Here is an 11013-nt window from a genome sequence, read left to right as displayed (position 1 = left end):
TGATTTTGTAGTGAAAGAATGTGCATGACATCAAGTCAATGATATCCCCTGAAATGTAGTTGTCCAAGATCAATCTCAGGTTCTTTGCATTGGAGAGTTATTTGAATGGATAGGCCTTTGTGGTATGAAACGCTCAGTTGAGGCTATGAAGGTATGTGTAGCGGCTGTAGTATTGCTAGGAGTTTAGCTGAGCACCAGAGCGAGCATTGAGCGGGGACATCACCCTGTCTGAGACTTGAAGTAGTGTCGCTCTTGCTCAACCAAAACCATGGCTTTGGTAGAATGATTGGTTAGGCCGCTGCTTCGTGAGTGTGAAATATTGTTGTGCAGAAGGTCCCTAGTTCGTGCCCAGGTGGGGCCAGGGATGGGACATAATCTGTTACTGTGGTGCCGTGACTAGTATCACACAGTCAGACTCTGCCTGGTTGCTGATTGGTTATTATTTTGTAAGAAACATTGATAACGTGACCATAGGAATGTGAACAGAGAACAACAAGGAACCAAGCACTGAGCCCTGAGGGACTCCAATCGTCAAAATGCATTGATTTTAAGGAAACATTCCTGTCCTTGGCCACCTATTAATAAGAGCTAGATAAGTCCCAGTCCAAAAACAACCCATAGCCTCCAGGGACTTCATGTAGGTCAGTGTTTCTCAAACTTGGTGCACATTTCGTTTTTTTGCCCTAGCACTACACAGCTGATTCAAATAATCAACTAATCATCCAACTTTAATTATTTTAATCAGCTGTGTATTACTAGGGCAAAGAATTAAATGTGCACGCCTTTGGGTCCTGAGGACCGAGTTTGGGAAACACTTATGTACATAGAAAGAAATGTATAGGTCATTTATAAGAAATATGGTAGTTTCTCCATCTTGCCCTAATATTGCTTACACCTAACCAATCCTAACCAAGGACTGGGGGTTCTAGAGCATGATCACTGGGCCCGTCTCTGCGGCTTCCTGTTATAATGAATAAAATAATGATATCTGATGGTTTCATTTGTCTAATGCTACCAACAGGCCTTGCAGGATCAAAACTGAATGGGGAGGTGGAATCTCATTTAGATTTGAATGAGTGTTGAAACCAATGAACTTTGGCTGCTTGTGGTACATTTGCTTTTCTTCTGTGGGAATTGCACCGGTCTCCTCATATTTGATCGTGTTTTTATATACTATTTCATCCGTTGTTCACAGTTGCTTTGTTGTCCCTGTTTTGCCAATATTTTTTCGAATTCTTGTTTGACTGTATAGCCTCAAATCATGTGTGAAGGGGGGAATTGAAGACAATTTAACATTTGTCCCCCCCTCACTCCCGCACTTTGGGAAACACTGTTAAGTTATTAATAAGTTGTAGACTGTGTGTGGAATGACCCTTAAAGTTCATTTATCAGGCTGTTTAATATGTGGCATATTGTTCACCTGAATAATCATTAACACGTCCAGTGTACAGCTGGTCTTGGGTAAGGCTGTATGGGATGAAGACTCCACAGTTCTCGCCACTCTCCTCCTCTACACCCCCCTTCCTCCAAGGTTCTACTGTACCACTGGGCCCGTCTCTGCTGCGTCCTGTCTCCTTCTGTTTTCCCTGCCTTTCCCCTGCCACCCGACCCCCCCTCCACAACACCCCAGTGGTACATTCCCTCTCCTCCCCTATCGCATGCCATATTGACCAGTCCTGTTGGGAAGTACCTCATTCACCTCAGTGAGAACAGAACCACAGAGGTCCACTCTTGAGTATGGTGGACCTTTAGAGTGTCTCAGGTAGACTTAACACAGGCCCAGTATCTGTTCCTGTAAACTCTGGCCCTCAGTTGTTTCCTTTATTATTGTCCCAACATACACAAATAAAATGTTTTTTTTTGGCACGTGCTTCGTAAACAACAGGTATAGACTAACAGTGAAATGCTTACTTACAGGTCCTTCCCAACAATGTAGAGAGAAACAAAAAGTAGAGAAATAATAGGAAAGTAATAACACGTAATACAATTAATAATAAATACACAATAAGTACGATAACGTGACTAGATACGCGGGGTACCATGTGCCGAGTCGATGTGCAGGGGCATAAGGTAATTGAGGTACAAATGTACACATACAGTGCCTTCAGATGGTATTCATACCCCTTGAATTATTCCACATTTTGTTATTACATCCTGAATTCAAAATGAATTAAATACATTTTTATCTCTCACCCATTCACACACAGTATACATTTTCGCAAATGTATTGAAAATAAAATACAGAAATATCTCAGTTACATAAGTATTCGCACCCCTGAGTCAATACCTTTTATTACAGTTGTGAGTCATCTTGGGTATGTCTGTATCAGCTATGCACATCTTGATTTGGGCATTTTCTCCCATTCTTCCTTCCATCACTCAAGCTCTGTTAAATTAGATGGGGAGCGAAGGTGAACAGTAATCTTCAAGTCTTTCCACAGATTTTCTATGGGATTTAACTCTGGGCTTTGGCTGACCCGCTCAAGGAATTTCACATTCTTGTTCTGAAGCCATTCCAGCATTTATTTGGCTGTATGATTGGGGTCATTGTCCTGCAGGAACTAAATCTTCGCCCCAGTCTAAGGTTGTTTGCACTCTCTTAGCAGGTTCTCATCAAGGATTTTCCTGTATTTTGCTCCCTTCATTGTTCCCTCTATCCTTACCAGTCTTCCAGTCTCTGCCGCTGAAAAGTGTCCCCGTAGCATGATGCTGCCACCACCATGCTTCCCAGTAGGGATGATGCTGCCACCACCATGCTTCCCAGTAGGGATGATGCTGCCACCACCATGCTTCCCAGTAGGGATGATGCTGCCACCACCATGCTTCCCAGTAGGGATGATGCTGCCACCACCATGCTTCCCAATAGGGATGATGCTGCCACCACCATGCTTCCCAGTAGGGATGATGCTGGACTGGTGTTTCATCAGACCACAGAGTCCTTTACCTTTTACCTAATGCTCTCAGTCTTTCATGTGTCTTTTTTTGCAAACTCCAGAACGTGCTGTCATGTGCCCTTTTCTCAGAAATGGCTTCCATCTGGCCACTCTCCCATAAAGCACAGATTAGTGAAGTGCTGTAGAGACTGCTGTCCATCTGGCAGGTTCTCCCATCACAGCCAAGAAACTGTAGTTTGGTCAGAGTGGTCATTGTTTTTTTGGTAACCTCCTTGATCAAGGTCCTTCTTGGCCCGGTTGCTCAGTTTAGCCGGGTGGCCAGCTCTAGGAAGAGTCTTGGTGGTTCCAAACTTCTTCAATTTAAGAATGATAGAGGTCATTGTGTTCTTGGGGATCTTCAATGCTGCAGAAATCTTTTGGTACCCATCCCCAGATTTGTGCCTCCACAAAATTTTGTCTCAGAGTTCATCAGATAATTCCTTAGAACTCATGGCTTGTTTTTTTTTCTCAATGATGGAGACCATTGTGCTTTTGAGAAACTTTCAACACTCTAGAAATGTTTTTTATACCCTTTTCCAGATATATGCCTCCTCATAAATCTTGGAGATCTACAGACAGTTCCTTGAACTTCATGGTGTAGTTTCTGCTCTGACATGCGCCCACAACTGTGGGACCTTATAAAGACAGGTGTGTTTCTTTTTAAATCATGTCCAAACAATTGAATGAGACACAGGTGCACTCGTCAAGTTGTAATGACATCTCAAGGAAATGGGATGCACCTGAGCTCAATTTGGAGTGGCATAGCAAAGGGGTGTGAATACTTATGTAAATTAGATATGTCTGTGTTTCATTTTAAAACATTTCTTAAAACATGTTTTCACTTTGTCATTATGGGGTATTTTGTGTAGATGGGCGAGGAAAATAATTAATTTAATCCGTTTTGAATTCAGCCTTTAACACAACAAAATATGGAATAAGTCAAGGGGTATGAATACTTGATGAATGCACTCTAACTAGGAATAGAGTGACTACGCAACATGATAGGTAGTGATCAGTAGCAGCAGCATATGTGATTAGTCAACAACTGTTGTGCAGAAAGGGTCAATGCTGATATTCCAGGTAGCTATTTGGTGACTGGGGATAGGGCCCAATTCTGAGTCATTTATGTTAATGCCTGGGTGTGGCGTTTGATAGCTATGTTGTTACTTTGCTTTTGTAATTTGTGTCGTTTGTGTTGTCATTGGTGTAGACTTACATTTTGTAACACGGGGGACCCTTTCATGTTCCCAACATGAATGTAGCATTTTAGAATGAAATGACGCTGTACTGAAAAACAATCCTGTTCTAGGGGTTTCGATTGTGAAGGATGAAAGATGAGAGGCAGCAAGTATGTGAACTATTCCATTTGTGTAATAGGTCTGGGTGTAGCTGGTGCAGAGGAGTCAGGCGCAGGACAACAGAGATGAGTAATACACGTACATTTACTCAAGACTTTCAAATACAAGTCGATAATACTGAGCCCACAATACAACAAACACGCACAAAAACTATGGGGAAAACGGAGGGTTAAATAATGAACATGTAATTGGGGAATTGAAACCAGGTGTGTAAAACAAAGATAAAACAAATGGAAAATGAAAAGTGGTTGGGCGATGGCTAGAAGGCCGGTGACGTCGACCGGCCGAGCACGCCCAAACAAGGAGAGGGACCGACTTCGGCGGAAGTCGTGACAATTTGTTGCTGGTGGTGAGAGTACTTAACAGCAGCCGGGCCGGAACTTCAGCGGTCAGCTGGCTTCTGTGGATAGAGGGATGGTTAGGTGGGTCATGTTGACGTTAGCATGACGCTGTGCGTTGCCTGCTCCTGCTGACCGTGCGAATAGACTCTGTAGAGCAGGGGTCACCAAACTGAGTTCCTTAAGACACAAGTAAATGAATACATGTCTGAATCATTGTGTGTACAAGAGAAATCTGGTCAGATGTATAATATAGTCATCACAGATTTATAATAAATAAACAAATAGATCTTAGTGGTTGTCATGTGTGATCTTTGTTACATACACAAAGGCATAAAGATATACTCAGGCGAAACCCATTTCATGAAGCTCCCGACGAACAGTTCTTGTGTTGACGTTGCTTCGAGAGGCAGTTCTGAACTCGGTAGTGAATATTGCAACCGAGGACAGACGATTTTTACGGTGGTCCCGTTCTGTGAGCTTGTGTGGCCTACCACTTTGCAGCTGAGCCATTGTTGCTCCTAGACATTTACACTTCATAATAACAACACTTACAGTTGACCGGGGAAGCTCTAGCAGGGCAGACATTTGACTTGTTGGAAAGGTGACATCCTATGACAGTGCCAGTGCTTCTACTGCCAATGTTTGTCTATGGAGATTGCATGGCGGTGTGTTTAATTTTATTCACCTGTCAGCAACGGCTGTGGCTGAAATAGCCGAATCCACTAAATTGAAGGCGTGTCCACATACTCTTTGAATATATAGTGTATATTTTCAAGGTAAGCTGCAAGATGCACCAATCACCTTAAAGCCACAATGGAGAAGGATGCTACCTCATTTTATGAGGGTGTGGTTTTTGGCATATTTCATCTGGAATCTTCTCCTGCTTGTGTTTCGGTCTGGACATAGAATAAGATACAACTTTCAAAAGGTGAACTGTCCCTTTTGACAGTGAGGTGATTGAAGGAATGGGCTGTTTAAATGATTCTAACATGAAACCCTTGTAGGTTTACCGATTCCCGAAATACACAGTTTAGTCATGTTGTAGGACAGTAGGTCAGCTGAAGTGAACCCCCTGGTCGACTGCCCCTCCCCTCCCCACCTCCATTTTTTTTCTAGAATCTCCCTGTGTAAATACTGTTTGATCCCGCTCTCTCTCTCTCTCTCTCTCTCTCTTCATCAATGGCCCTCATTCATTCCCCCTCTACCTCTGCTTGCCACTGTACCCCCTTCCCTCCTTCACTATTCATTCCTATGATTTTTCCTGCCTGTACCTTTCCATGGCTTGAAGTATTCCAACGCACACGTATTAACCCATTGTAAAAACATGCCTATAGAGGCAATCACACTCAGTAAAAAAAATAACATGTCCAATTGTCACATACACCAGACAGGTGCAGTCAAATGTGTTGTTTTTACAGGGTCAGCCATAGTAGTGCGGCGCCCCTGGAACAAATTAAGGTTAAGTGCCTTGCTCAAGGGCACATCGGGCGATTTTTCACCTTGTCGGCTTGGATATTCAAACCAGCGACCTTTCAGTTACTGGTCCAACACTCTAACCGCCAGACTACCTGATGCCCAGTATTGGCCTACTAAAATGCAACGCTGAGCAGCCTCCATTGATATCGACAGATCCACCTCACCACTCACCATGCACACACAGCCATCATACACTGCTATCAACACACAGCCATCAACACACAGCCATCAACACACAGCCATCAACACACAGCCATCAACACACAGCCATCAACACACAGCCATCATACACTGCTATCAACACACAGCCATCAACACACAGCCATCATACACAGCCATCAACACACAGCCATCAACACACAGCAATCAACACACAGCCATCAACACACAGCCATCAACACACAGCCATCATACACAGGGTGGCATACCAACTCCAGACCCCACAGACATCCGCCCCACACATAGATAAATACACCCACCTATGCATTCTCTCTCTCTCTCTCAACTCTCTCTCTCTCTCTCTCAACACTCTCTCAACTCTCTCTCAACTCTCTCTCTCTCTCTCTCTCTCTCTCTCTCTCTCTCTCTCTCTCTCTCTCTCTCTCTCTCTCTCTCTCTCTCTCTCTCTCAGCCTCAACTCTCTCTCTCTCTCTCTCTCTCTCTCTCTCTCTCTCTCTCTCTCTCTCTCTCTCTCTCTCTCTCTCTCTCTCTATGTCTATTTCGAGCGAATGTGGTTAGTTGGGTGTGTTCACGGTCGTCAGTGACCCATTCTCTCGTTCAATTCCTTCTTCTCGTCCTGCATCACCTCTATCAGTGTGCCCAGGGCCATGCATGTGTCAAACACACACACACACACACACACACATTCACTCTGTGCTAAAATCCTACATTAATACCCCAACCCCTCCCTCGCCCCATTTCCTCCCACCCCCTCTCTGATCTATTTTTGTGTTATGTGGCGAGTAGGGTGTGTGTGCTCGGTTTGCAGCCCTGCCCAGTAAAATACAGACTTTTCAAGGAAGTCAACAGTATAATATGGTCGCTTTATTGTAATTACAAGGTTCCAGTTTTGGAAATAGCCAGGCTACCCACAAGCACTTGCTGTGTCTGTCTCTACGGCACTCGTTGCTATTCTTTTGCACCCCCCTCAACTCCCCCGGCCAGCTCTCGTTTGGTTTATTATTATTTGGCACAGCAACGCAGAAGCCCGTCAGTAAATCAAGTGACATCATCATAGCCAATGAAATGTAATTGGTTCTCGCTAGCTGAGTGTTGAAAATCCGGCACGTGGGAGGCCAACCCTGATCACGATGAACCACGGAGCCTTGCGGTCTTTGTCTTAACCCTAAAATTACTGCCGGCAAATGACTAGGCTTTATTAATTTAAAGAGGCTGGCATTCAAGGTAAACTCCGTAATTGGTAGTTCAGACTTAACCCTAAAACCTGCTGCCCAGATTTAGTAAGAGCATCTGCTTGTTTTATCAGCAGATTGTACACTGTAATAATGTTTTTACAGTCAATTCTCATGGTAAAATTTCTCCTTCACATTGTGCCAAAAATGTACTCAGGGTGAGTGAAGTCAGTCATTTTGCCCATTTTGGTACGTTCATAAGCTGTGGTACATTCCCAGAGTGATAGATATTCACCTGGTTGTGCTTATGACTACCGTTGCTATGAGTGCGTGAATGCCCCGTGTATTCTCTTCAATGTTAGGAAACTTATTTTTGCTGTTCATAATCAAAGATGTTCAAAGATATTCTTGCTTGGCCTATGACGGCACAACACATCATTTCCCCTTCCCTCTTTCATCCAATCATCATTCTTATCTGTCCTTTTCTGACCACCCCTCTCCTTTCCCTGCCACTGTTTATCTGGGAACCACAGGTTCAACAAAAGCTGTGATTATATTCATTTTAAAGGACCAATGCAGCCATTTTTATATCAATATCAAATATCAAAAATTCTCATTCTGAAATATTTTCAATTGCGTTTACCCCATTGTGTTCGCTCAGTTGGCCAACAACAGAGATTCTAGAGTTTGTCTTTCAATCGACATACACTATATTTACAAAAGTATGTGGACACCCCTTCAAATGTTTGGATTTGGCTATTTCAGCCACACCCTTTGCTGACAAGTGTATAAAATCGAGCACACAGCCATGCAATCTCCGTAGATTAACATTGGTATTAGAATGGCCTTTCTGAAGAGCTCAGTGACTGTCATAAGATGCCACCTTTCCAACAAGTCAGTTTGTCAAATTTCTGCCCTGCTAGAGCTGCCCCAGTCAACTATAAGTGCTGTTATTGTGAAGTGGAAACATCTAGGAGCAACAACAGCTCAGCCGCGAAGTGATAGGCAACACAAGCTCACAGAACGGGACCGCCGAGTGCTGAATCGTGTACCGTATAAAAATCATCTGTCCTCGATTGCAACACTTACTACCGAGTTCCAAACTGCCTCTGGAAGCAACATCATCACAAGAACTGTTCGTCGGGAGCTTCATGAAGTTGGTTTCCATGGTCGAGCAGCCACACACAAGCCTAAGATCACCATGCTCAATGCCAAGCGTCGGCTGGAGTGATGTAAAGCTCGCCGCCATTGGACTCCGGAGCAGTGGCAACGCGTTCTCTGGAGTGATGAATCACGCTTCACCATCTGGCAGTCCGACAGACGATATTGGGGTTTGGTGGATCCCGGGAGAACGCTACCTGTCCCAATGCATAGTGCCAACTGTGACGTTTGGTGGAGGAGGGATATTGATCTGGGGCTGTTTTTCATGGTTCAGGCTAGACCCCTTAGTTCCAGTGAAGGGAAATCTTAACGCTACAGCATACAATGACATTCTAGACCATTCTGTGCTTCCAACTTTGTGCCAACAGTTTGGCCAAGGCCCTTTCCTGTTTCAGCATGACAATTCCCCCATTCACAAAGCAAGTTCCATTACGACAGAAATGGTTTGGCGGGATCGGTGTGGAAGAACTTGACTGGTCTGCACAGAGCCCTGACCTCAACTGCATCAAACACCTTTGGGATGAATTGGAACGCCGACAGCGAGCCAGGCCTAATCGGCCAACATCAGTGCTCGACCTTACTAATGCTCTTGTGGAAAGCCTTCCCAGAAGAGTGGAGGCTGTTATAGCGGCAAAGGGGGGACCACCCCTTACCCATGATTTTGGAATGAGATGTTCGACGAACAGGTGTCCACATACTTTTGGTCATGTAGTGTATAAGTTCTGGTTGACTCTTTTGGTTTTCCAATAGTAGTCTTGCTGGTAGCTATAAATATTGCCTGAGCGCTGTTGCCATATAATCCCTGATTCATAATTGGTGGATGCAATAGTTGATGGTAGTGTATTACAATTGCTGGTTAATTATTCCTTTCATTATATTTTTGTATACTTATCCCTGTAGTTTCTTATGAAAGGAAGCATGATTTTCCTAAGTGGCCTTTCATGCAAAAGCCTGGACAGTGCCAAGGTGCGGGACCCTAAAAAAAGGACCTTAGTTCTTTCTACTTCGAAATGATCCCTTACTTAGTCCTCTGAACTGCAGACGAGCATCACCAAAGCGATTGAGACTGAGGGGAGGGATGGTCAAAATACCACAAAATACAAACTTTTTTTGCTTTCAGAGAATCCCAGTAAAAAATAAAGGGAGAAATGAGAGGGAATGAGAAAGAGCAAGAGGCAAAGAAAGAACATTAAAAGATGATTATACTGAATGATGGCCTTCTGGCTCTTCAGTCTGCTTTTGAAAAAAAAAGGGACTAAAATACTGGTTGTTTCGCTGTACAGCAAGTCACAAAGCAAAGAGCCACACAGGTACAGCTATTCTTATGATACCTTTGAAATAGAGGATATAATGGATATGAGTTTGAATACTTTAATAATTCCCATCCATGACTTGCACAAAACACTTCCCATTGGAGCTGTCAATTCATCTGACGATCAACTCCTGAAAGCGAGTATGGATATTGAAAATGTTGTTGTTGGCAGCCCTATTTTCTGATTCGGGTTTTCACCACCCTGCCTAAGAAAAAATATGGGAACACTCACATCAGAGGCAATCAGAAAAGGACTTTAAAAGATACATTGCCTTCGGAAAGTGTTCAGACACTTTGATTGCTCATTTATCAAAAATAATAATAAACTGAAATATCACTTTTACATAAGTATTCAGACCCTTTACTCAGTACTTTGTTGAAACACCTTTGGCAACGATTACAGCCTCGAGTCTTCTTGGGTATGATGCTACAAGCTTGGCACACCTGTATTTGGGGAATTTATCACATTCTTCTCAGCAGATCCTCACAAACTTTGTCAGGTTGGATGGGGAGCGTTGCTGCACAGCTATTTTCACGTCTCTCCAGAGACTTTCGATTGGGTTCAAGTCCGGGCTCTGGCTGGGCCACTCAAGGACATTCAGAGACTTATCCCGAAGCCACTTCTATATTGTCTTGGCTGTGTTGTTGTCCTGTTGGAAGGTGAACCTTCTTCCCAGTCTGAGGTCCTGAGAGCTATGGAGCAGGTTTTCATTAAGGATCTCTGTACTTTGCTCCGTTCATCTTTGCCTCGATCATGACTAGTCTCCTGAAAAACATCCCGACAGCATGGTGCTGCCACCGCCATGCTTCACCGTAGGGATGGTGCCAGGTTTACTCCAGACGTGATGCTTGGCATTCAGGCCAAAGAGTTCAAGCTTGGTTTCATCAGACCAGATAATCTTGTTTCTCAAGGTCTGAGAGTCTTTAGGTTCCTTTTGGCAAACTCCAAGCGGACTGTCCTGTGCCTTTTACTGAGGAATGGCTTCCATCTAGTCACCACAAAGGCCTGATTGGTGGAGTGCTGCAGAGATGGTTGTCCTTCTGGAAGGTTCTCCCATCTCCACAGAGGAACTCTAGAGC

Source organism: Oncorhynchus keta, chromosome 20, assembly GCF_023373465.1.
Source record: "Oncorhynchus keta strain PuntledgeMale-10-30-2019 chromosome 20, Oket_V2, whole genome shotgun sequence".
In the NCBI taxonomy this organism is placed as follows: domain Eukaryota; kingdom Metazoa; phylum Chordata; class Actinopteri; order Salmoniformes; family Salmonidae; genus Oncorhynchus; species Oncorhynchus keta.
The sequence above is the reverse complement of the archived record's forward strand: the minus strand, read 5'-3'. Positions refer to the sequence as shown.